This window comes from Vulpes lagopus, chromosome 4 (assembly GCF_018345385.1).
Source record: "Vulpes lagopus strain Blue_001 chromosome 4, ASM1834538v1, whole genome shotgun sequence".
In the NCBI taxonomy this organism is placed as follows: Eukaryota; Metazoa; Chordata; class Mammalia; order Carnivora; family Canidae; genus Vulpes; species Vulpes lagopus.
In genome coordinates this window covers 10081345-10103170 of record NC_054827.1, presented here as the reverse complement: position 1 = coordinate 10103170, position 21826 = coordinate 10081345, and the positions used below count along the sequence as shown (strand labels likewise).

General features: G+C 37.8%; 1 pseudogene; it reads right to left on the bottom strand.

Annotated features, from left to right (window-relative positions):
* The window catches only part of LOC121489508, a 97018-nt pseudogene extending 82855 nt beyond the window's left edge, over positions 1 to 14163 (bottom strand).
* Positions 14164 to 21826: the final 7663 nt, after the last annotated feature.

The window sequence follows — 21826 nt, the reverse complement described above, 5'->3', positions numbered from 1 at the left end:
ATTTATTTATTTATTTATTTATTTATTTATTTTCCTAAAGCCCTCACTCCTTAGGTAGCAGGAGTGAGGGCTTTAGGAAATGGGCTGACCCCTTTTCTGTCATTCTGATTCCTTCCTTTCCCCTGTCCTGACATTGAATGTAACATTCCATTTCATCTGCTATCACCTAGCTGGGACCTTATCTTAGCTCACAGGTTACTTGACATACAATGCACCTGAGAATCTTGCTTTCACAAAATTCATTTTACATACACCTCAAGGAGAGACTTAACATACTAATTTTTTTTTTCAGCACATTGCTTTCCCCCTCTACCCTCCCCAACAGGATACTCTCTCATTTCATCAATTGTAAAGTTCATCTTAAAATATTTCTAGAAATACTTCTCATCAAAATTTCTCAGCATCATTGCTCTTACTATCCCCAAACACAACCTTGCCTTTAGGTCAGACTCATTTATTTGTGTTCTCCCAATCTAACCTCCTGGCAGATATATTTTCATCCATATTTGAAAGTTTTATTCCCCCACCACCACTTTTTTTTTTTTTTGTAATCCATCTCTCTCTACTCTGCAGCTCTCTAGCAATTAGCTCTAGGCCCATTCACAATTGTTTTCTTTTAAGATTTATTTTTTGAGAGACAGAGACAGACAGAGAGAGAGAGTGAGTCTGTGTATGCAGGAGTTGGGGGGCAGAAGCAGACTCCCCACTGAGGAGAGAGCCTGATGTGGGGCTAGATCCCAGGACCCTGAGATCATGACCTAGGCAGCCACTAAACCAACTGAGCCATTCAGGAGCCCCTCACAGCTGATATTCTAACACCATCCTGACAACTCTAGCACTCTGTTCTTCTTGGGGCTTACTCTACATATATGTATTTACACAGTTGATATATATTGGTGATTATACAACCATATATTATCAACTTAATGTATTATCATTGATTATCAGTATTATTACTGTACTATCATCAATTTATATATAAATTGATTTATATACATATATAAATCAACAGTAATATTAATAAAAATAGCAATAATTTTTCGACTTTTATGCTATCCCAGTCACTGTACCAAACACCTTCCTTCCCCTATTTGGTATGTATAAGGACAAATATAAATTAAAAATAAGAGGATTAAATTTTCCTATTGAAAATGAGGGGATAGTCTCCTCTCCCCCTTTTCATAGAGCATATACTTAAGGAGACTTGTAATTCTAAGTTGTCTCCTTGGTCGAAGTGTATGCACATCTTTTTTTTTTTTTTAAGTTAAATAAACCCTATCCCAGCAGTACAGGAGTTAGGGATATCATTTTTCAAGGACCTGAGAATCACTTCCTTGGAATTTATTCACCGAGGAAGATAGTCCCCCGTATCCCAGTTCCAGTGGGAAGGCAGGAGCCTAACTTCAGCAGGTGCTCTGTTCCAAGCTACACAAATACCCTCTGCCTTAAAACCATAAGAAGCTTATTTTTCCTTTAGAGAAAGCCAATTAACTAATGCAAACAGTAACCACAATCACCAGGTAAATCTAGGTGGGACTATGTGTGACCAAAGGTGTTGCCAAATCATCTCACATTGATCTTGAGAACATGCACTTAATGAGTTGCATCTGCTTGGCTATGTAAACAGGTGAGATTTCTCTGTCTTTGCAATCTCTTTATGGGATTTACCTATGATGTGCATGCATCACACTCCATTTTAAGGTCTATATGATAATGAAACTGTTCTCTTTCTCTTTTACATTTGTAGGGAGGTTTACTGGGTTGGCAGATTATTATTATTATTATTATTATTATTATTATTATTTTAAAATTATATTTCCCAGAAGAATTATTATCTCCATTTAACAGATGAGGAGACTGATCAGAGGGACACACTGCTAGTAAGTGAAGGAGCAGGGAATGGGATTCCATCCAGACTCTCTGTTTCTGGAACCCATCATCTCAACCCCCTCCGCCCTAAGGTCCTATATTGTTGTCTCAAGCACATACCTCTTTTGAGCCGCGTGTGGGCAAGAGTCATGCTTTAGCCTCCATGTTTTTAATTCCACAGTTAACAGTGCACTTCTGGTCCCATTGCAGGCACATACTGAATATTTATTACTGCATTCATATCTTTCATATAAGACCTTCAGTCTGGTGGGCTTTGTGGTAAGAACATGTTCCTTTTCCATAGTGCTAGAATTCTATTCCTCCTCTCCATCTCTCTCCAGAGTTTCTGTGCCTTCTCTTTTGAAACTTTGCACGCATTCTTCTTTGTGACAAAGTTAACGTGAAACAGCTGTGCTTATTCAGTGTCTATTCAAATCAAGTTGAAGGGAAACCTATCCTCCTCCAAAGGCATAATAAATATGTCAAATCCAAATTCAAAGAAAACTAGACTATACTTTTCTTCAAGTTAACAGTATCGGAAAGTCGTTATCAATGAGACAAATTCTGCCCATCTTTTTTTGCCATTTTGTTTTTCTGCACATTGAATTTTTGCATTGATTCATGAGAACTGGCTGAATTAGAGAAGTTAAAATATAGGCTCTGAAAGAAAAGAAAAAAAAAAGGAAAAAGAAAGAAAAACCTTGGTTCCTGTCCCAGTTTACTTCTCCCCAACTCTTTGACTTTAATTTTCTTATTTCTACTAGTAGTAGATTTGCCAGATCTAGCAAACAAAAATAAAACACTGAGGCTATACATAATCAATGCACATGAGGAAACACCTAACACCACAGCACCTAATAGCTGCTAATAAACTGTGGCCATCAATGTCTTTACTACATTATCTGAACACTTCTTATAGTCTGAGCAAGGTCTTCTCCAAGCTTTACTGCAACAATGAGTTCAATGTTAAAAATGATATGAAATTACCTATGTAGTCACAAAAATATCCTTAAATCTCAGGAGTTATAAAATATTTTAAACCGTCCTCAAATAAACTCATGTTTAGGAGTTTAATAGGCCTCAGATGCCTGCATTAAATTTAGACAATTCTGAAATACAACAAAGTTATAAAATATCTCCATCTCACTGTTTATATTTCAAGCATATTTGAAAGGTATATTTTGCTTAGCAAATGCTTCACATATGCTACTTGAACTAGACCAGCACTGTTTTTTTTTTTTTTTTCCTGTGGCATTTTCCATCTGAGCAGTGCTGCTTGAGATTTTCAGGCTCAGTTATGGTGAATAAAGAATGAACAATTTCCTTTTATTTTCCAATGGACATTTCAGTTTCAAATCTGCTATAGTAGAATACAAGCTAATGTGACACAGAAACAACATTTCGGTGATAACAGACTTACTTCTGACTTATGCCACTAAGAGCAACTATTTTGCAACAACTGATCTCTTTTTCAGCTTGTTGACCTCAAAATACTTTCTCCTCAGTTTGTTTCTTAATCATTTGTTTACTTTCATTTCCTTCCTGATCATTGGAAATACCCAAGGAGGAGTTCTGTATTTTTAAACAGGAATACTCTTTGGTTGCTCTCACAGTACTACAAAGAAAGGGAAGTGAGTGGTGTCACTAGTTGCATATACCCATTTTCCCCCAAGCTTGAGCCACTCCATGGGAAATAAGGAGCAAGGTCACTGACATACACATGGCCATCCAAAAGGAGTTCAAGACAACAGAGGCTCTAATCCAAAACACAAACTTCTATAGGAGCATCTTTACTTCATCAGTCAGATCTGATATTTAAGACAACTGTGATAATAGATGCTATCAGAACATGGGTTTCCATAAAGGAAACCTTTCCTTGAATTTTCACTCTCCTCAAATGTCAGATGTAGCTTAGTCCCAAATCTTAAAGTCTGGACTTCCTTTTGGGTTTACAGGTATTCATGATTATTATTCTATTCCCTCTACCAATGACTACTTTTTCTTTTCTTTTTGATTTAAAATGATAAGTACATCTACACATAAAAATATCTTATTTCCCCATGTCCCTCTAATGATTTCTTTATCCCTTTGGAAACACATTATTTTTCACAAGATCATTATCTATATTTGAGAGAGAAGACAACACAAGTTCAGATGTACGGAGAGGTTCCCTTCAAGCATGAGAAAATAAAGTTTCTCAGGTGGATTAGATCTTCAAATCCTTGAGTCTAGAAATTATCTTACACTGTTTCATGACCTACATAAAATCACCACATAATCAAAATATCCTCTTAATAATCTATTACACATCTATCTTCACGAATGTATTTCAATGCTTTTGCAACTGGCTGACACAACCTGAGCAAAGTGCTCAATTCTTCACACATACAACCTTCAGAAACTTTGTTAATTGTTTCTCTCCATCCTACCTCAAGTGGAATCCTTCATAGGCTTTCTAGCTGCTGAAATAAAATACTTCTTCATTCTTCTTCTGAGTCAGTTCACAGTTTGAAAAATGCAGTGGACTATCAAGTCAGCAAATTCACATTCAAGGCTGGGGTCACTCTAACTGGATCTTTAAGCCAACCACCAATTATGGGAGCACTGCAGTTCTCTGAAAGGTAGGTAATCAGAAGCAATGCTCACAGGAGCCCTTCCTTCTATAACGTTCCAACCTTCTAGCCATCCACTTCCAGGACAAACCAAACCTAAAACTATCCCCTACGACTCCACCCTACCCTTCATGGTCACTCTTCTAAATATCATATGATCACCATCCAAACTACCTCTTCCCTACCTATCCATAGCCCATCTACACCTAAACTACCACCCCCCTTCCAAAGAGACTGCCTCTACTTCTCCAATAATGAGCAAAAGTTCCCTCCTTTAAGTTTTTGTTTCTGTTTCTATAGCACTTGGCCTATTCCTTCTTTATAAAGCAATCCCCTGTGAATTTTCTAATCTGTTGAAATCTTTTAAGCATCCTAAAAAAAGAACTTGTTCTTTTTTCATGCATTTGTAAATATTATGTTGCAAATAGATTACATGTGTTATATACTTTTTGGATTCACAGTATATCTCAAGATTTTTAATTACGACAATATTATAAGAACTTTATTTTAAAAATGTAAACATTCTAGAAAATACAATATAAAGTTTGGCATAGTTTGATATTTTCCTGTTTCTTTTCTCTTCCACTTTTTATAACAGATTTCCCCAAATGAATGCATTGTACAAGAAGCTTATATTTAACTTTCTCAGGCTACATCAAGGTCATTATTCATCCTATTTCTAAGGCAATTGGCATTTTGAATACTGTATATGGCCACAAATAGAGTCTCATTTAATTATGGTCCCTCCTAACTGAACAAAGATATATAATAAAAAATATTCTGCAACTCAGATTACATGTAGCTTTATTATCAATTATGTGTACTCTGTTCTACCCACTGCCATTACTGGGCAATTCATGTACTAGAAAGACATATATCTACTTTCTCAGAATAACAATGGTACCTTATACCCTCAGGGTGTGTTCCTAGGCTTCTCATCTCAAAACAATATTCCTTCTCTCCCTTAATGTCTATCCCTTGCCACTATGCATTTTTAAACGGCTGGTTGAAAGACATATAATATACCTATGTCATTTACCAATTCTTAAAATCAACACCACAATGTTAATTAAAGTAAAAGGCAACATTGGGTTCTTTCCATTTCTCCAAATATATCCCTGAAAATGTAACAAGAATGGTAAATTTGATATCAACTCCGTTCTCTTACTTTCTGTACCATCTTTAAAAGCTCAAGGGATCCTTGGAACAAGATTTATGTTTGTCTTATTTAAGAACTTCAGAGGGTCAAACCTATTTCCTGAAATTGGAGAAGCAAAACAAATGACTTCAGTTTTCAATTGTGTGGGAGTGTTCAAGGTTTATCTGTGAGTTAGCATTTCCCTGTTGGGTTCAGATCACCTCTGTTCTCAGTTGCCTACTCGGTATTCAATAGTGAAGCTATATCCACAACCGAAGCATACCTTTAAAACACAGGAAATAAGGTAAAGCAAACCCTTTAATACACAAGAAAGGGAAAAGGTCTCATTGTGGAATTTTCATTTTTCTGGGTTTGGCCCAAAGTATAACGGCTTAAAATGTTCTTATAATATAAAGTAACATGATTCATAATAAGGGCATGTTAATATGGCAAAAGCATGCTGCAAGGCATATGCTCATATGTTGGGTTGGAATTTTGCCACCACCACAGTGGCTGTGGGCTTCTCTCTTCTTGGCCTCACATTTTACACACCCAGTACATGGCACATTCCCAACACAACACACACACCCTGTTGTGTCTTACTGCTTAATTATGGCTCATATTCCCAGCATATGCTTCATACTGTCAACAAAAGAAAAAAGCCTACTTTGATTTGGACCAAATTTAGTGTCTTTAAAATATTCAAATATGCTGTTTTACAATAACATATGGCCATGAACAATGTTTTTCATTTTTTTTCTAACAGTATCTCTCTTTAAGGATAAATCATGTATTCTAAGATTAAATTAAATGGGCCCTGCTGTTAAAAAAAAATTTTTTTTGCCTCTGCTTGCCTTTCTCTATTAGCGTTTATTAAATCTTTAAAAACTTAAATAACCCTATGATAAAATTTAGGAATATGAAAAATAGCATGTGTTTATATCATAATGGATTTTAGTATATTAAAAAGTACCATTAAACCGAATGCTTTTATAAACTAGAACAACAGAGCTAGACTTTAGGTGGTATCATAGGGTGCCAAATTGCATCATCAAACAAAGTTCTTAGATTTGTTGTGATTTCCAGATTCCTGTCCCAACCCCGTGCCTACCCTAGCTGGAAGCTAATGTTGGTCATATGCAGATAGTGTACTGAGTGATGGGGAAGGAAAACCATCTTTCTACTCCTTCTTAAATATTCACAGCATTGTACATATATATTTCATTTTCAATTTTTCATGTTCTTTCACAACTGTGACCTCAGATCAATCTTATAACAAGCTTGAGAGGGAAGCTGATCAGATATTATCATATGTCATGGTTTTGAATCTCTCTGTTCCCTGCACTTACATGTTTCCATCCGATACTGTCCTGAGACATGATCTGAAATGGATCTACCCTCTTTATTATCTCTCAGAGAAGCACGTTTATTTCCTTCAGGGTACCAGTGGCAGTGTGTAATGATCTTATTTAAATATTCATATACTTATTTATTTTTCAATCCCCTTGGCAGAATAGAAGGTCTGTGGATGTCCCTGGCTATTACGAAGGGATGTAGCTAGGCAAGTTTCACATCTTGTGTAAGGTCATAGAATGGACTTTTCTCAAAACGATAACTGGAAGAAACAACCGTGGGGACTCCAGTCTGGCACACTCTTCTGCCATGACTTTCATGCGCAATTAGCTTGAGGACAACTAAAAATTATCCAGCAGCCCCTCATAGTCTATGGTGTACTAAAGACCACCAATAGAAAAATTAGCTCAAATGTAGTAACGATTTGCCAAAAGTCATAAAAAAAAAAAAAAGGTCAATTTCAAATACATGAATGTTTGGAATAAACACATTATTTGTGTTTCAAAATTATTCCTTTGTGTTTCAATTGACCTCCCACCTCCTATCAGAGGAAGCAGAAAACAAGTGTTGGAAGCTACTTTGAGAAGTCATTGTATCCTTCCCCTGCCCTATTATTAGCGTCCTGCTGTGCTAAGAAAGAACAAATTGGAAACAAACATTACACACTAGTCTATCTCTCTGCATATTTAAATACAAATTTCATCTCGATGCTATAGAATACATCATATACTATTTATGAAAAATCACACATTGCGGCAATTATACCCTAAAGAATATCCTAATGACGGAAGGAACAAAGACATTCCAATGAAACATCTTACTTTTACAGACTATCTTACTTACATAGAACACTCCTGGAAAGCTTAATACAATTTGCTTTAAAATGCTAAGTAGTAGCTTGGCAGATGAGAAGTATTATTTACTTGTTTCTTGTCAATGTTCTATTTTATTTCAAATAAAATGATTTGCAATATTAATTGGATAGATGGTAATTATTGCTCTGCATGAATGCATAAAGATTATATAAATTGGCGTTTTAATAGGATTAACTTGTAAGTAAATGAGATCTAATAAAATTACTCATTTTGATATATACTTCTCTTTATGATTATTTTAAAAAAATAAGATACGAAATTAGCCCAGCTTCATTAAGGCAACATGATAAATTAAAATACAGTACAAGTTTTCTTTAATAATGAACATAAAATGCATCACCTCACTTTTTAAATAACATTTCTTCAGCCTTCATGCCCTCTGATTAGAGGATAAATGTACATCTCATCTCTAAAAGCCATATTTTCCCACTGGATCCAAATCAGTCTTCATCCTGTGCACCGGCCCCCAGCCTTTACCCCCATACAAATCTGCTTTCATGAAAATGAACCCTTTAAGAGGCAAGTACAGAACGAACCTAAATACAGAACGGGCATTATGGAATCCATTAAAGGTCTCATGTTCATTCGTCACAAAAAAATTACATGTAAATACTGGAATAAAGTGCTGGTGACCTCCAAGTACCGAGGACAACAGGATATGGGCTCTAATGCTTGGAAAATTATAGTCACTGTACATTTACAGCCCTGGGACCCTATCTATTTGGCTAATAATTGCCATATTTCTGAACTACCGAAGCACGGGATGAGCAATGGGTACCATCATAAAGATGTTTAAAAAAAAAATCCATTAAACATGGCACTTGCTGACCCTGCTACTTGAACTAGCACAACTACTTTTTCTTCTTGTACCGCTCCTTTCTACTAAAAAGGAAGAGCAGGATTGATGAGGATGTTTCTAAAATATTTTAAAGAAAAATGATCTCTAAATGAATTGATTTACATAAAACCATGGTTGTCACTTAGGCACAGGTCTCTGGTGAGGTAAATAAGCCTCAAATACACCAAAGTCATGCCCAAAAAGGTTCTCAGAATGTTTCTCCGCCTTTTGTGGAAGAAGAGGCTTGGAATTTGGTAAACTGTCCTTTAAAGCCAAAATTCCCCTGATTTGCTGCATATTCATATGAAAAGAAGTATCTATAGTCTGTTGAATAAATATGCGCATCTTTACCTTACAGATTAACCTGCTACTGCACCATGAATAAGCTGTCATGCTATCTGATCGGATTTCCTACTCCATCCCTGTCCTCTAGCTCTGCAATTACCAAGTACAATATGCCTATAGTTTGATGTTACCTTTGATTTGAGGACTAAAGGGGAGGAAAAAAAGCTTTTGAAGAATTTATTAATGACTTTTCCTCCTAGGGATTAGAAGAGCAAAGGCCGGAGATACTGCTAAAATCTTCATCTAACCATAGTGCCTCTGCTAACCCTTATTTATTTGATTGTAGAAAGGCAGTATCTTGTTGGCAATGTTTGCACGGATAACACAACCTGGATGCTTGTTTCAAATAAGACAAGTCTTTACTTTCTCTCTTAAGATGGTGTAAATAAAATGTTAAACACAAGTACTCATAGGGGTGCCTGCGTGGCTCAGTTGGGTAAGCATCTGGCTTCAGCTCAGGTCATGATCCTGGCGTCCTGGGATCCATCCCTACATTGGGTTCTCTGCTCCGTAGGGAGTCTGTTTCTCCTTTTCCCTCTGCTCTTGCCCCCTGCTTGTTCTCTGATAAATAAAAATCTTAAAAAAAATAAAAACAAACAAAAACCTAAGTACTCCTAGATCTCTCATATACACTCTTCATTTGTTGCTCCCTGCATGATGGAAATCATAGTTGTAGTCTAACAGTTATTCCCAGGATTTTACATGGAAGAAATGGAGGAGTTCCCTCTATCCCTTCCTACCCACATAGTTCACCCATAAGTGAACCATCAATAAATATTACCCGTTTGTTGCTAATATTATTTTATTAATGTGTACCCAAGTAGGAGTTAATCCTATCACTTAAAAGTTCTATAAATTTGAGATTTTTTTTTTCATTTTTCTTCTCAGAGCCCAGATTTCCTTATATAAAAATGTAACTGGAGAGAATATATAATAGAGAAAGATTGAAAAATGTTCAAGATGTTATAAATCTTTATTAATCCATGAAGTCTTAAAAGCTAAGTTCGAATACGGATTACCTTTACCCTCAGCAGAGAACTCAGGAGCTTTTTTCAAGGCTAATTATTTTTTCAGCAATATGTAGCTTTCAAAGACAAGTGTGATTCTAGGCAACACATTGCAATTGTTCTAATCAAGTTTGCAAAATGTGCAACAGAAACATGGAGAAGAAATGAACCAACTACATGGGAGCCATTCCCAGAGGAGGTAATGTCTGAACTCAGTCTTGGAGAAAAGAGTGGGGATGAGAGAGGGAGATGCTGTGGAAAGAACAGTAAGAAGAGAGAAAAGGAAGTGATGGAGTGTAAGCAATCATAGAAAACACTACCAGTTATGAATTAATCATGGGTGTGTAAGCAGGAGGGATATACAGGGGGAGTGTACAAGTAGACTAGGAACTGGTGATAAAGACCTTCTTTTGTGCTAAAACGTTTACTCAATATGGCAAATCTCCAATTCTTGCTTTCTCTCAAAGCGCTACAGTTTTCCTGCCTCTTATTACAATTTTTTAAAAATATTATTTTTATTCCTCACTGTACATTGCTTTTCCCACACATGTCTGTCATGCATAACAAGCCATCATGTACAGACATAAGGTGATAAGGATGGACTAAGGTGATAAGGATGGACTCTAGAAGCCAGAAGATCGTGGATCAAAGGCTAAGGCACTTAACCTTCATTTGCCTTCATTTCTTCTTTGGCATGAAGGGGACAGCCTGATAGGATTACTATGAGGACTGCTGACCTAACAATGGCACGTAGCAAGTATATGACTATTTTGTGAATTAAAAAAAATACTGAACACTTCCTTCTAAATGAATTCTTCCAATAAGCCTAAACCCACTGTATTTAATTTCTTCTGAATTGACGTTCATAGTCTATAAGACAGACTTCTAAACTGTCTTTCAGGAGACTGCCTAGTTGATTCCGCTTCTTTCATCTCACTTGGTGAATATTTTTTGAAAATCTCCTAAATGCATTGGTCTGAGAAATGACCATAAAACAAGAACAAACAAACCCAAGTACTTCTAGATCTCCCATATAAAACAAGAACAAACAAACTCAAGTACTCCTAGATCCAAGTACTGCCTCTATGTGGCTAATCCTGGTGAAACTGATCATTTATAGAGCATCTCTTTGTACTCATTAAATTGATATTTGCAATATTATAAAGACAGGGAGGGTATGCATGATCATTTTCATATTAGATAGATAAGGAAATTTAACCTTAAAAATAGTGCTTTTCCTCAACTGCATACACCTATCCAGAAATTGTAGGAAGGGAGGCATCTGGACTTCTCCAGATGTGGTGACAGATGGCTACTCGCGTGTGGCACACACCCAGTCTTCCTGAATAGTGAGCGCTTTCCATGAGCAGTGTGGGTGGAGGTGAGGCTATTGGGCCAGGAGGACACTTGAGATAATTGATATAAACATACAGAGAGCATCAATGACATAATTTATCTGAAATCAATGTGTATTTACTGAAGAATCAAAATATGCACTGCATTACATTGATTGCTCTTTCCCTGAAACAGCAGGACACCAGCATTTTTGAACACATAATATAGTCAATATTAATTGATAATTATATATTACCCCATTCATTCCTCACTACAATCTTATGAGGTTGGAGTTCTTATCTCCTTTGCCCAAGAGGTTCGGTAACTTGCCCAAGACCTTACAGCTAGGTGCCTGCCTTCTACAACACAACCATACTTCATTGAGATCATCATGGTCTACACCTATAGAGAGAACAGTATCAAATAAGTAAAATACAGTCTCCAAATTGCAAAGAACACACAAACAAACCTGAGCTAAAGAAAAAATTAAAAATAATGGTTTTAAAAATTATCAAGTCTAAACTACGTTAATCAAATGTATTTCTCGGGTGCCACATATTTAGTAGAGTTGTCCAGGTGCATAGAGATGTTTTTATCTTTACTGTCATCATGACATTGCTGGGGACAAACCACAAACCGTTCGTGTATCTGGACGTCTTAGAGGATTGTGTCAAATAATAACAAGAGGCAGTCAGAGTAGGACAGCAGATTTGCTCATCTGGACTTTAAGATCCCCAAATGCTTGCTTTTTCCATATCACAATCACGTTGACATTTGTTTCAGAGATTACAGAAAGAGAAATGGGAAATAGCATCTAAACCAAGAAAGGAACCTCAAAACAGCTGCTAGCCACCGAGCAGCTGTTGAACAAGGATCTGAAAGTACTGTCCGTCTCTCTCCTCATCAGCAGATGTCATTCCTTGAAATAGCAAGTAATATGGGAGCTGCAGAGGGTCTGACAATATCTTAGTGGTTGGGCAAAACACATCACCGCTAACAGGGCATGATCTCAGAGAAAGGGGGCAAAATAACACCAAGTGTCCTGACATGCACTGCAGTGTGGACCTTTCGACATTTGCGTGGAAAGGCTGACAGATATCTTTGAGAATAGTGGGCAATGAGGTAGACGCTAATCTGATTTATATCCTAAAAGGAGGGGCATATGCTACTTTCTTATTTGACCTGCACAAAAAGCAGCTAGTGGTGTAATGAAGCTAATCACGGGGAACTAGTTTGGCTTTGTGTGAGGCTGCTAATTCGTTAGACTGCAAATTTTCCATAAAGAGTTATTTACATCTCACTAACCACTAGGTTCACACCTGGGGTTGGCAACACCTGGCAGTGTTCTTAATGAGTTCACCACTGTTTCCAAAGAAAATGCTGACATTAATAATTGTAATGTTACATTTATTGCAAGAAAAGTACAAACATAAATGCAGGGGATTAGTAAAGGTCACTGCAATCTAACTCCTTTTGGTGCTAATGTAGCTTGACAGTATTTGCAAGCCAGGAAGGAGACGGAGAAAAAGCCTCCTGTGATAACTAGATCTTTCGTGGCACTGCCTGATTGCATAAAGGCACCTGCTTAGGTGATTTTGCCCTCAACGATGCTTTTGGCATTTTCCAAAATGGCACCTGAATTTCTGTCCTATTCTATCCAGCATGTCACTAAATTCTACTGATGCTTTTCTCCATATTTCTCAAGTCAGTCCCTTAATTTCCATTTTCATGGTCTGCCAGAGTCCTGGTCTGACCTGACTGAATTAATTACCACAACTGCATTCAATAAAGTCAAGTAAAGAAGACAAAGTGACCGTCGTCGCATGATGTTGTGACTAATCCTGAAATCCACAAATAATTATTGGATGCCTGTTAGGTACCCAGCCCAGGGCTGGGTGCCTTGGGAGCTGGCAAAGAATAGCAGGCAGTTTCTGCTCCCCAAAAGCTTATGATTTAATTAAAGAGACAAAGAGTCAAATATTATTAATAAGGAAAGGTGGTTTTTGGAAGGTACAAAATAAATCGCTTGGATAGTGCATGGCATATGAATTCAGAGGAGAGGTCATTGCTGCGTTTTTAGTTGACTCTTCAAAATCTTAAATTTCTTAGTCTTGAATCTGTCTTTGCTCCAATAAAGCAAACCTACTTTACATTTCTACATAGAACTCACATGCTGGGATGATACACACTGCATGTAATGCATCCTTCCTTGAACACTGGGTCTACTTCTCCTTGCTAAATCTTCCTCTTCTCCACCAGCATCTTTCACATCCGCTTCTCCTTGTCTATAGGAACACTCAGCTGTCCTTACCAGGTTATGGTTCTTTAAATTGACTCCAGTGGCATCATGTATTTTATATCACGGTCACTCTGTACATTATGCCTGTTTCTATACAGCTATGAAACCTGTGGGTTGTTTTTATTGATAAAGATAAGTGTGCCGGTGCTAGGTTGGTGTGTGTGACTTCCTTTGCACATTAAGTTGGCACAGAGCTGTGGACAGAAAAGTCTTCAGTAATCATTTCCCACTGCACCCGATACGGCCGATCCCTTTGCCCCTAACCATGCAGTTCACACTCAGTATTGTTGGCTGCCTAAATCCGGATTCCATAGGGTGGATGGTAAATGAGTGCCTGTAGCAGCGATTTAAACCCAGCTCTTTCGGGAAAGCTTCCTCCACCATTCCTACTTCACTCTTGCTGTTCCTCCTACAGCCTCTCCACTGGAGCTGTATGCCCTTTGGCGAAGCATTTCTTAAGTGCGGTCCTTTAAGATCAACCCAGATGAGCATCGCTCTTGAGAGTTTCAGATTTTGTACCTAAGAATCCATGGGCCTTTGATGTGATAGAGGCAACAACTCCTTCTCAAGATGCCCTCTGCCTCAGGACACTAGATGCAGCTGCTCATTTTTGTGGTACATGAGTAGACATACAGCAAACCCTTGGAGTGGTCTCCAGAAATGCTCCTGACAGTAGGCACGAGTTAAGAGGTGGTAACCTCCTTTCTCCTTTGTGGAGCAGCTTGGATTCACATCACAGCTATATCTCTCTCCTGCTAAATCTGCACATCGGTCTGTCTCACATGCCTTTGGTACCGATATATATTTGGTGTCTACACTGAAACTTCCAAACTAGTATCCTGGCACCCTAGCTATATTAAAATGCAAATTAGTTTAAACATCATTCTGCAAGCAACTGGGAGCCATTGGGAAAAGTTAAGCAAGAATATGGCTTTATCAGATATGGACTGAAATAGAGATATTGGGTGGTTTTAACACACATGCTGGATGAGTTTACGAAGTGTTATACACACACATAAATACATAAGGTGGACTGCCTAGAGGGTTGGTGCACACCGTGTACAGACTCAGCCACTAATGTAGCTCCTCTCTCTGGGATTTGGGACAGAACTGGATTGCAGACCTGTAATCCCAATGACTGCCCAGAGTAGACCCAACTAATCTGCAAGATGCCCTCTCTTACTCAGTATTCGGTGCTTCTCTTCCAAAAAGTTCAACAGAATGAGGGACAATTCCGAGTTCCAAACCTCCCTAGGCAGCTGCAGTCCTACGCTACGGCCTTTACTTTCTCCTTACATAAAAGTGCAGCTTGGAGTTTGTATTTGAGTGTAAATGATCTAAATGGAATTTCCTCAAAATGGAAGTTACTTCAGGGTGCAATGAATACAAGTTTGGCAAGTACCAATTCAGAATTTACAGAGAAACTGTATCTTAGTGTGTTGGGCATTTTGTGCAGTAAATTACTAGCACTGAACAAATATCATTAGCTGTAATAGCCAACAATTCCTACAAACCACTTTAAAGCTTACATATTTTGCCATAATTGGTTTATAGAATACATGTATGAGGTTAATTCACTCTTTTAATAACTTTTTTCAAGCCATTATAGAATAACCATAACCACGGGGCATTAATTTTTAACAAGGTATCTATAGTCACCTATTTATCATTTATAACATGGATGGCAAAAGCGTTATCAAACATTTATTGAGCATTTATAAATAATTTTATCCTACTTCTAGCATGTGTTATAAATATATTATTAACTCTTTCTAAATTATTGATGAGAAATCCTTGAAACTGAATATGAGAGTAACATTTATTATGGAAATGACATTTTGTCACCCTTGAAATCCCCATCCTAGGCTAACTATATGAAAATCAGTGGAAGCCATAGGCAGGGGTGAGGAAATAATATTTCTTGTGGAAAAATATTTAAGTTAGCACTAGACAAGGCAGATGCATCTAATATAAATTTCATTGAACTATTTTTTTGCCAAGGTGAAAATTCTATCACTTGACTGGGTGCTTTGGGAAGTAACTGGATTCTTTCTCATCACTAAGTAATTCTAAATAGGGCAATGGAGCAGTTTAAATGTACGGTGTTGCTTATTTGCTTATAGATTACGTATGCCATGTTCTCGTAAAAGAGAAAATATTCATTGCACTAAATGGGAAAATGATGCATGTAAAATCTTCCAAGCCATGCGAGCATTACTAAGACATAAAAGAGTCAATACAGTTTGAGGTCATTACCTGAAATACCTAAGATATGTAGAACTGACCCGGCATTTCTTCTCTTGGGCTAAAGAATAAGTAGCATCAGCGGTGAAGTGAAAATCTAAGTTAGGATGCTGCATTAGAAGTTGAGATGGGGGGGGGGATCCCTGGGTGGTGTAGCGGTTTGGCGCCTGCCTTTGGCCCAGGGTGCGATCCTGGAGACCCGGGATTGAATCCCACATCGGGTTACCGGTGCATGGAGCCTGCTTCTCCCTCTGCCTATGTCTCTGCCTCTCTCTCTTTCTCTCTCTGTGACTATCATTAAAAAAAAAAAAAAAAAAAAAACTTAAAGAAAAAAGAAGTTGAGATGGGGGATCCCTGGGTGGTGCAGCGGTTTGGCGCCTGCTTTTGGCCCAGGGCGCGATCCTGGAGACCCGGGATCGAATCCCATGTCGGGCTCCCGGTGCATGGAGCCTGCTTCTCCCTCTGCCTGTGTCTCTGCCTCTCTCTCTCTCTCTCTCTCTCTCTCTGTGTGTGACTATCATAAATAAATAAAAATTAAAAAAAAAAAGAAGTTGAGATGGGAGAAACATGGCGGGCGAGTTTCCATTCACAACTATAAGAGTTATCAGAATTGGAGTTAAGAATCATAGAATTCCTGGATGGCTTCCATGGTTTTTAACCACTTGGATCAGGTTTAGAGTATTTTTTTTTCCTTGCCAGACATCTACTCCATGCATTCCCAGGAAGCCACACAGAGTCAAGAAAAGTCTACCACCTCAAAACACAAGACAAACTCAGCCAATGTCCTCAAGATTTTAGAACCTTACCTTGAAGGTTTATACCAATGCAAAAATGATGCATTACCGGATTCAAAATTCATTTTAATAGGAAGTATTTATTTTCCTGCGTTTCAAGAAGAATGATTTCTCTATGCTTGTTTTCTAATTGTTATTGATTTATTTCTACAAATAATACGCTTTACCTTTGCGCTGTTGGTATATTATCATCTTCTTCATTTTTGCAGAAAAATGGTAAGGAAAATTAGGTAAAAATAACCAAAATCTCTGGAGCAAATATCATTAGAGAAAGTAACATGAAGACTGCAAAAAGTCACCAATTAATCTTGAGATTGAATGATGATCAATATGGTATAAAATAACCTGAAAATGACAGATAATTTTAGAAATACAACTCCCTGCAAATGTAACTGCATCAAAGTTGTTCTCTGATTCCAGGTTGGAAATCTGCAGTAAAATACTCCCATAGTGGTCCCACTTCTCAGTTTTCCCGATTCTACGTAAACTTTAGTTTGTCTTGTTTTAAATGTTGAGTAGGGCTAAAGGAGATGATGAAGCAATGAAGTAGTTACTTTTCTTCACCTCACACACATAAAATAAGTCACTTCACAGTATCATCCGTGTTTGTGGACTAGCAGACAGTCTATGATGAGCAAATTAATATTACATAAAGAAAGTGGCAAACATTCATGTGCATTTCATAAGTACCTACAACATGTATGATGTCCTGGCAACACCTTATACCTGTATTCACTCTGCTTATATTTAAGTCATGTCAGGAATGAAAAGTAACATTCACAGTGAGAACCAGTGAGTTCTTTGTGCAGTTAATCTAGGTTGACAAATGATAAAGAAAACACAGTTTCCTTCTACTCAGGAGCCACCTTGTGCTTTGGAGACAGTTGTGCAGAGGAACATAAGAAGATTTGGCTTTGGGGCACATGGGTGGCTCAGTCAGTTAAGTGTCTGCCTTTGGCTCAGGTCATGATCCCAGAGTCCTGGGATTGAGTCCTGTATCCTGTTCCCTGCTCAGCAGGGAGCCTGCTTCAACCTGTCCCTCTGCCCCATATTCATGCTCTCTCTCTCTCTCTCTCTCAAATAATTAAAATCTTTAGAAGAAGATGCCGACGATGATGATGACTTGGCTATGCCTGGATTCTGTTGGCCAAGTCACTGAAACTGACGTTCACCATTATTTTTTGCAAAATAGTACTGCCACAAACACATGTCCAAACGCTCATACCACATAGTCTTTTGACTGGCCTTCTTTTACTGTTCTTTGAAAGTAGCCCTATATAAGCTTAACTTGAGGTACATATGGATAATTCTGAACCAAGAGTAAATAAAATGGAAGATGATCAAACACTGAAAATAGGAGGCACTGAAGGAGATGGAGAAGCAGAGAAAGAAGTCATCAAGTTTGGAGTTTCCCCCCACCAGGGTATATGTTTGGGGGAATACCAGACCTGGAAGCTATGGCATGCTTTCTCATTCTGGCCAGTGGTGACATTGTAAATTAGATAAAGATCATTCCAAGTGGCTTCTACCAATAAGGTTACCCTAAGCTCTCAGTCGTCAGTCTTCTGTGTTTCAGCCAAAGCCTCCATTCACACATTCCCCACTCACCTCTGCCCACCCTGTGTCACCAGTCCTAGAAATTTGACTCTTCTCTGTATTCCATCAAAATGTTTCATCCATGTCCAAAACTCCTAGCCACAAACTGATAAATTTAAACAACAGCACAACAAAATCTGATTCTGCTTCATATCATTAACTCTTTAACAAACTATCCTTTATTTTTTTTAAAGATTTTTATTTATTTATTTATTTGAGACACAGAGATGAAGAGGGAGAGGCAAAGACATAGGCAGAGGGAGAAGCAGGCTCCAGGCAGGAGCCTGATGTGGGTGGGACTCGATCCCGGGTCTCCAGGATCAGGCCCTGGACTGAAGGCAGCGCTAAACCGTTGAGCCCCCCGGGCTGCCCCAGACCATTCTTTAAGAGGCAAAATATTTAGCAAGGAAAAAAAAAAAAAAACTCCCAGGGAAGTTGGTGAGCTAAACTCTTTTAAAGAATTTTTTTTTTTAAAGATTTTATTTATTTATTTGAGAGAGAGTGAGAGAGAGAGATCACTAGCAGGAGGAGGTCAGAGGGAGAAGCAGATTTCCCACTAATCAGGGAGCCTGACATAGGGCTCAATCCCAGGACCCCAAGATCATGATCATAGCTGAAGGCAGATGCTTAACCAACTGAACCCCCCAGGCACACAATAAACTAACCTTAGAGCCAAAATTTTATGCATAGAAACCAACTCCATCTATTATTTGGCAGTTTATGATATGATGTGAGAACTCAGTAGAATGTACATGTTATGTTGTAAATCGCTAGTCCTCATGCATTTAATATAATGCCCTCCTCGCAGAGTGTATGGTTAACATTGATCTGACTTGCAAGCTGGTGGACACCAGGCATTGCTATCTATAGTCGCAATGTTTTAATAGTGTCACATGCAAAAGAACAAAATAAATGCTTTTATTTTTAATACTTAAAAATACTATAGCAAGTTCTTCACAAGTTAAAGTTGGATATAACATCGCCTTCAAACATAACATGATAGCCCTGAGTAAAGCGATGTCTCATTCTCATTTCACTGAATTGTGGTACAACATTCTTGAGGATGAAGACATGGTACTAGAGATCCAAGGATGTGAAGTCTACTTTGACTCCAAATTTCACATTTACTGTGGACAAGCCATTATGCCAGAGCATGGTAGGAAGTCACAGCTTCCTGAGAAACTTCTGGGAAAATGTTTGAAAATTCATGCATCACCATTTACTCCAAATATCCTTACAAATCTCCTTAGACTTACTGCACTCTTAATTCCCAATTTCCTACATGATGGGGCTGTTTGGGAGTTTTCTTTCAGTATTCTAAGTGTACTTATTTTACATCACAATGAATATGCCTTTAAGACTCTTCCTTGAAATTTCTGGAAAGTTCTAGATAGTTCAAAAGATAACATTGGTAGTGTAAAACACTGCAGTGAACTGAGAAAGCAAAAGCTACTCAAAGCTATTATAGTGTTTCTTTTATTGCAGAGCTAGAAAAAAATCTAGAAACTTTTCATTTCAATCAACTTTACGTAGCATTTTCTTCACACGTTTTTCAATGTATTGCTTGGTACGTAGCGATTGATATTTACAGTATTTTCGGGATTATAAGAGCAGGCACATCTTGATAGAAATGTAGTACATTTTAATTTCCTAAAATTAGCATTTTTATTCAGTTGTCCAATAAAGGTTAATCTTCATACCTTATAAAGAAAATACAGCCATGAAATGAGTTGGAGCAGGTGCAGAAGTAAAGGAAGCACAATTCATAAATATATGACAGGAGACCAATAATAGTAATTAATTTGGGGAAGAATGCAGCCAGATTATATATATGGAGGACTTAAATCTTTTAAAGCCTGGCAAATAGATGGCAAAGGTCACCCAATCAATGTAGATAAATAATGAAAGTCTTTAGAAAAAGCCAAAATGTGACAAGTGAAAGGGTGGCCATGTCATTCAATTTGGTGAATTTAAATATTGAAAAGTCAATTGTTTGGGCATTAAATTTAAATGACTAGAGTAATGAAACATGGAGATGAAAGAAAATCTATGTGTTCCTCTGTGTTGCATGCCAGGATCCCCAGGACCTGAATTGTTCTCCAGGGATAAATTATGCATTCTGGTTTGTACATTATCTCTGTCACATCCTTATAAGCCCAGTAACAACATCACAAAGAAGGGAGAGCTGTAGAGCAATAACCTTATTCAGCCTCCTGCCTCCTGGATGGTAATCGGGAGGAAGATGATCTGATGAAACCCTTCTCAAAAAAAAAAAAAAAAAAAAGGACAAAAATGATTAAAACGACGATGAAGTCACAGCAGAGCATTAACCTCAGGGCACATCCCAGATCTGTTCTGCCACCAGGAGGCACCAGAAGACCTAGCAGAGCTAAACTTCCCACAGAAATTTATGAGACCCTTTTTTCTTCCTAAACCATCATCTCCCACCTATAAAGGAAAGAAATACAATATATATGGAAAGATGGAAAATGTCATCTCAGAATTTATAAAGCCTGGGAGATGAATGCTTTGAAGAGGGCCCATCAAGGAAAAGCTGAGTTTTACTCAATTTCACGATTTGTTCCACAGTCTTACCACATTCTTACAAAGTTCCAGTAGCCTACCACTGCTGACACATACGTAGTCCTAACACTATGCTAGCCAGCCCATAAAATGAACGACCTCCTGGCTTTTGCCCATTGTCTTTCTCAACAAGATCTTCTTTCCCATGGGTGTTTTTCTCATGGAACAGAAGAGAGCACTCCCCTGTCCTCACAAGACAGGTCAGTGTGCAGCGTGGGCCACACCACGCAGAATTCCTAGGTGAGGAGGCATGTGGGACTCCTCAGGAAGAAGTTGCAAATGCTTTTTTTCTTCCACTGAAGCACACGGAGAAGCAGTGAGTCTTCCCACCAGGATGTTCTCTAAACCAGCTTTTCTACAGGGCATCAGAGTAAGAGTGCCCAAGAATGCCAAATAAGGAAGTTTAGAAAAAAAAAAAAGAAGTTTAGATCTGGCATATGCAAAAAAAAAAGTGTAGTTAGATATTTACCTATTTGGAGCTGAATTTTAGTTCAGGGAAAGTGATGAGAAGCAGGAAATAATTTTATTGATTTTCTTCTCTTTTCTTCTCCAAATTGCAGATCCTGCACTTTGTGTGTCAAAGAGGGTGATAAAAACAGACTGAAACAGGAAGTCTGCCAAAAAGTACATAAAATGGGATACTACAAGGTTCTCTACATAGGAATCCAAGAGACTACCCCAGTTATTATTAGGATATTCCTAGAAAAGACTTTATAAGAATCTACATAAAGTATTCTAAATGACACAAAAAGTATAACAACATAAAATTCATGCTTCCAAACCTAACTATTTCTGTAAAGGATAATGTAAAAATATTTCAAATAAATACATTAAATTATTCACACAGTGAGGCCCTTGATAACACCCTGGGATTTGCATCAGTTATGCTCATTTGCTCTTTAAAAAAATAAAATCGAGACAGACTTATGCTGTGTATT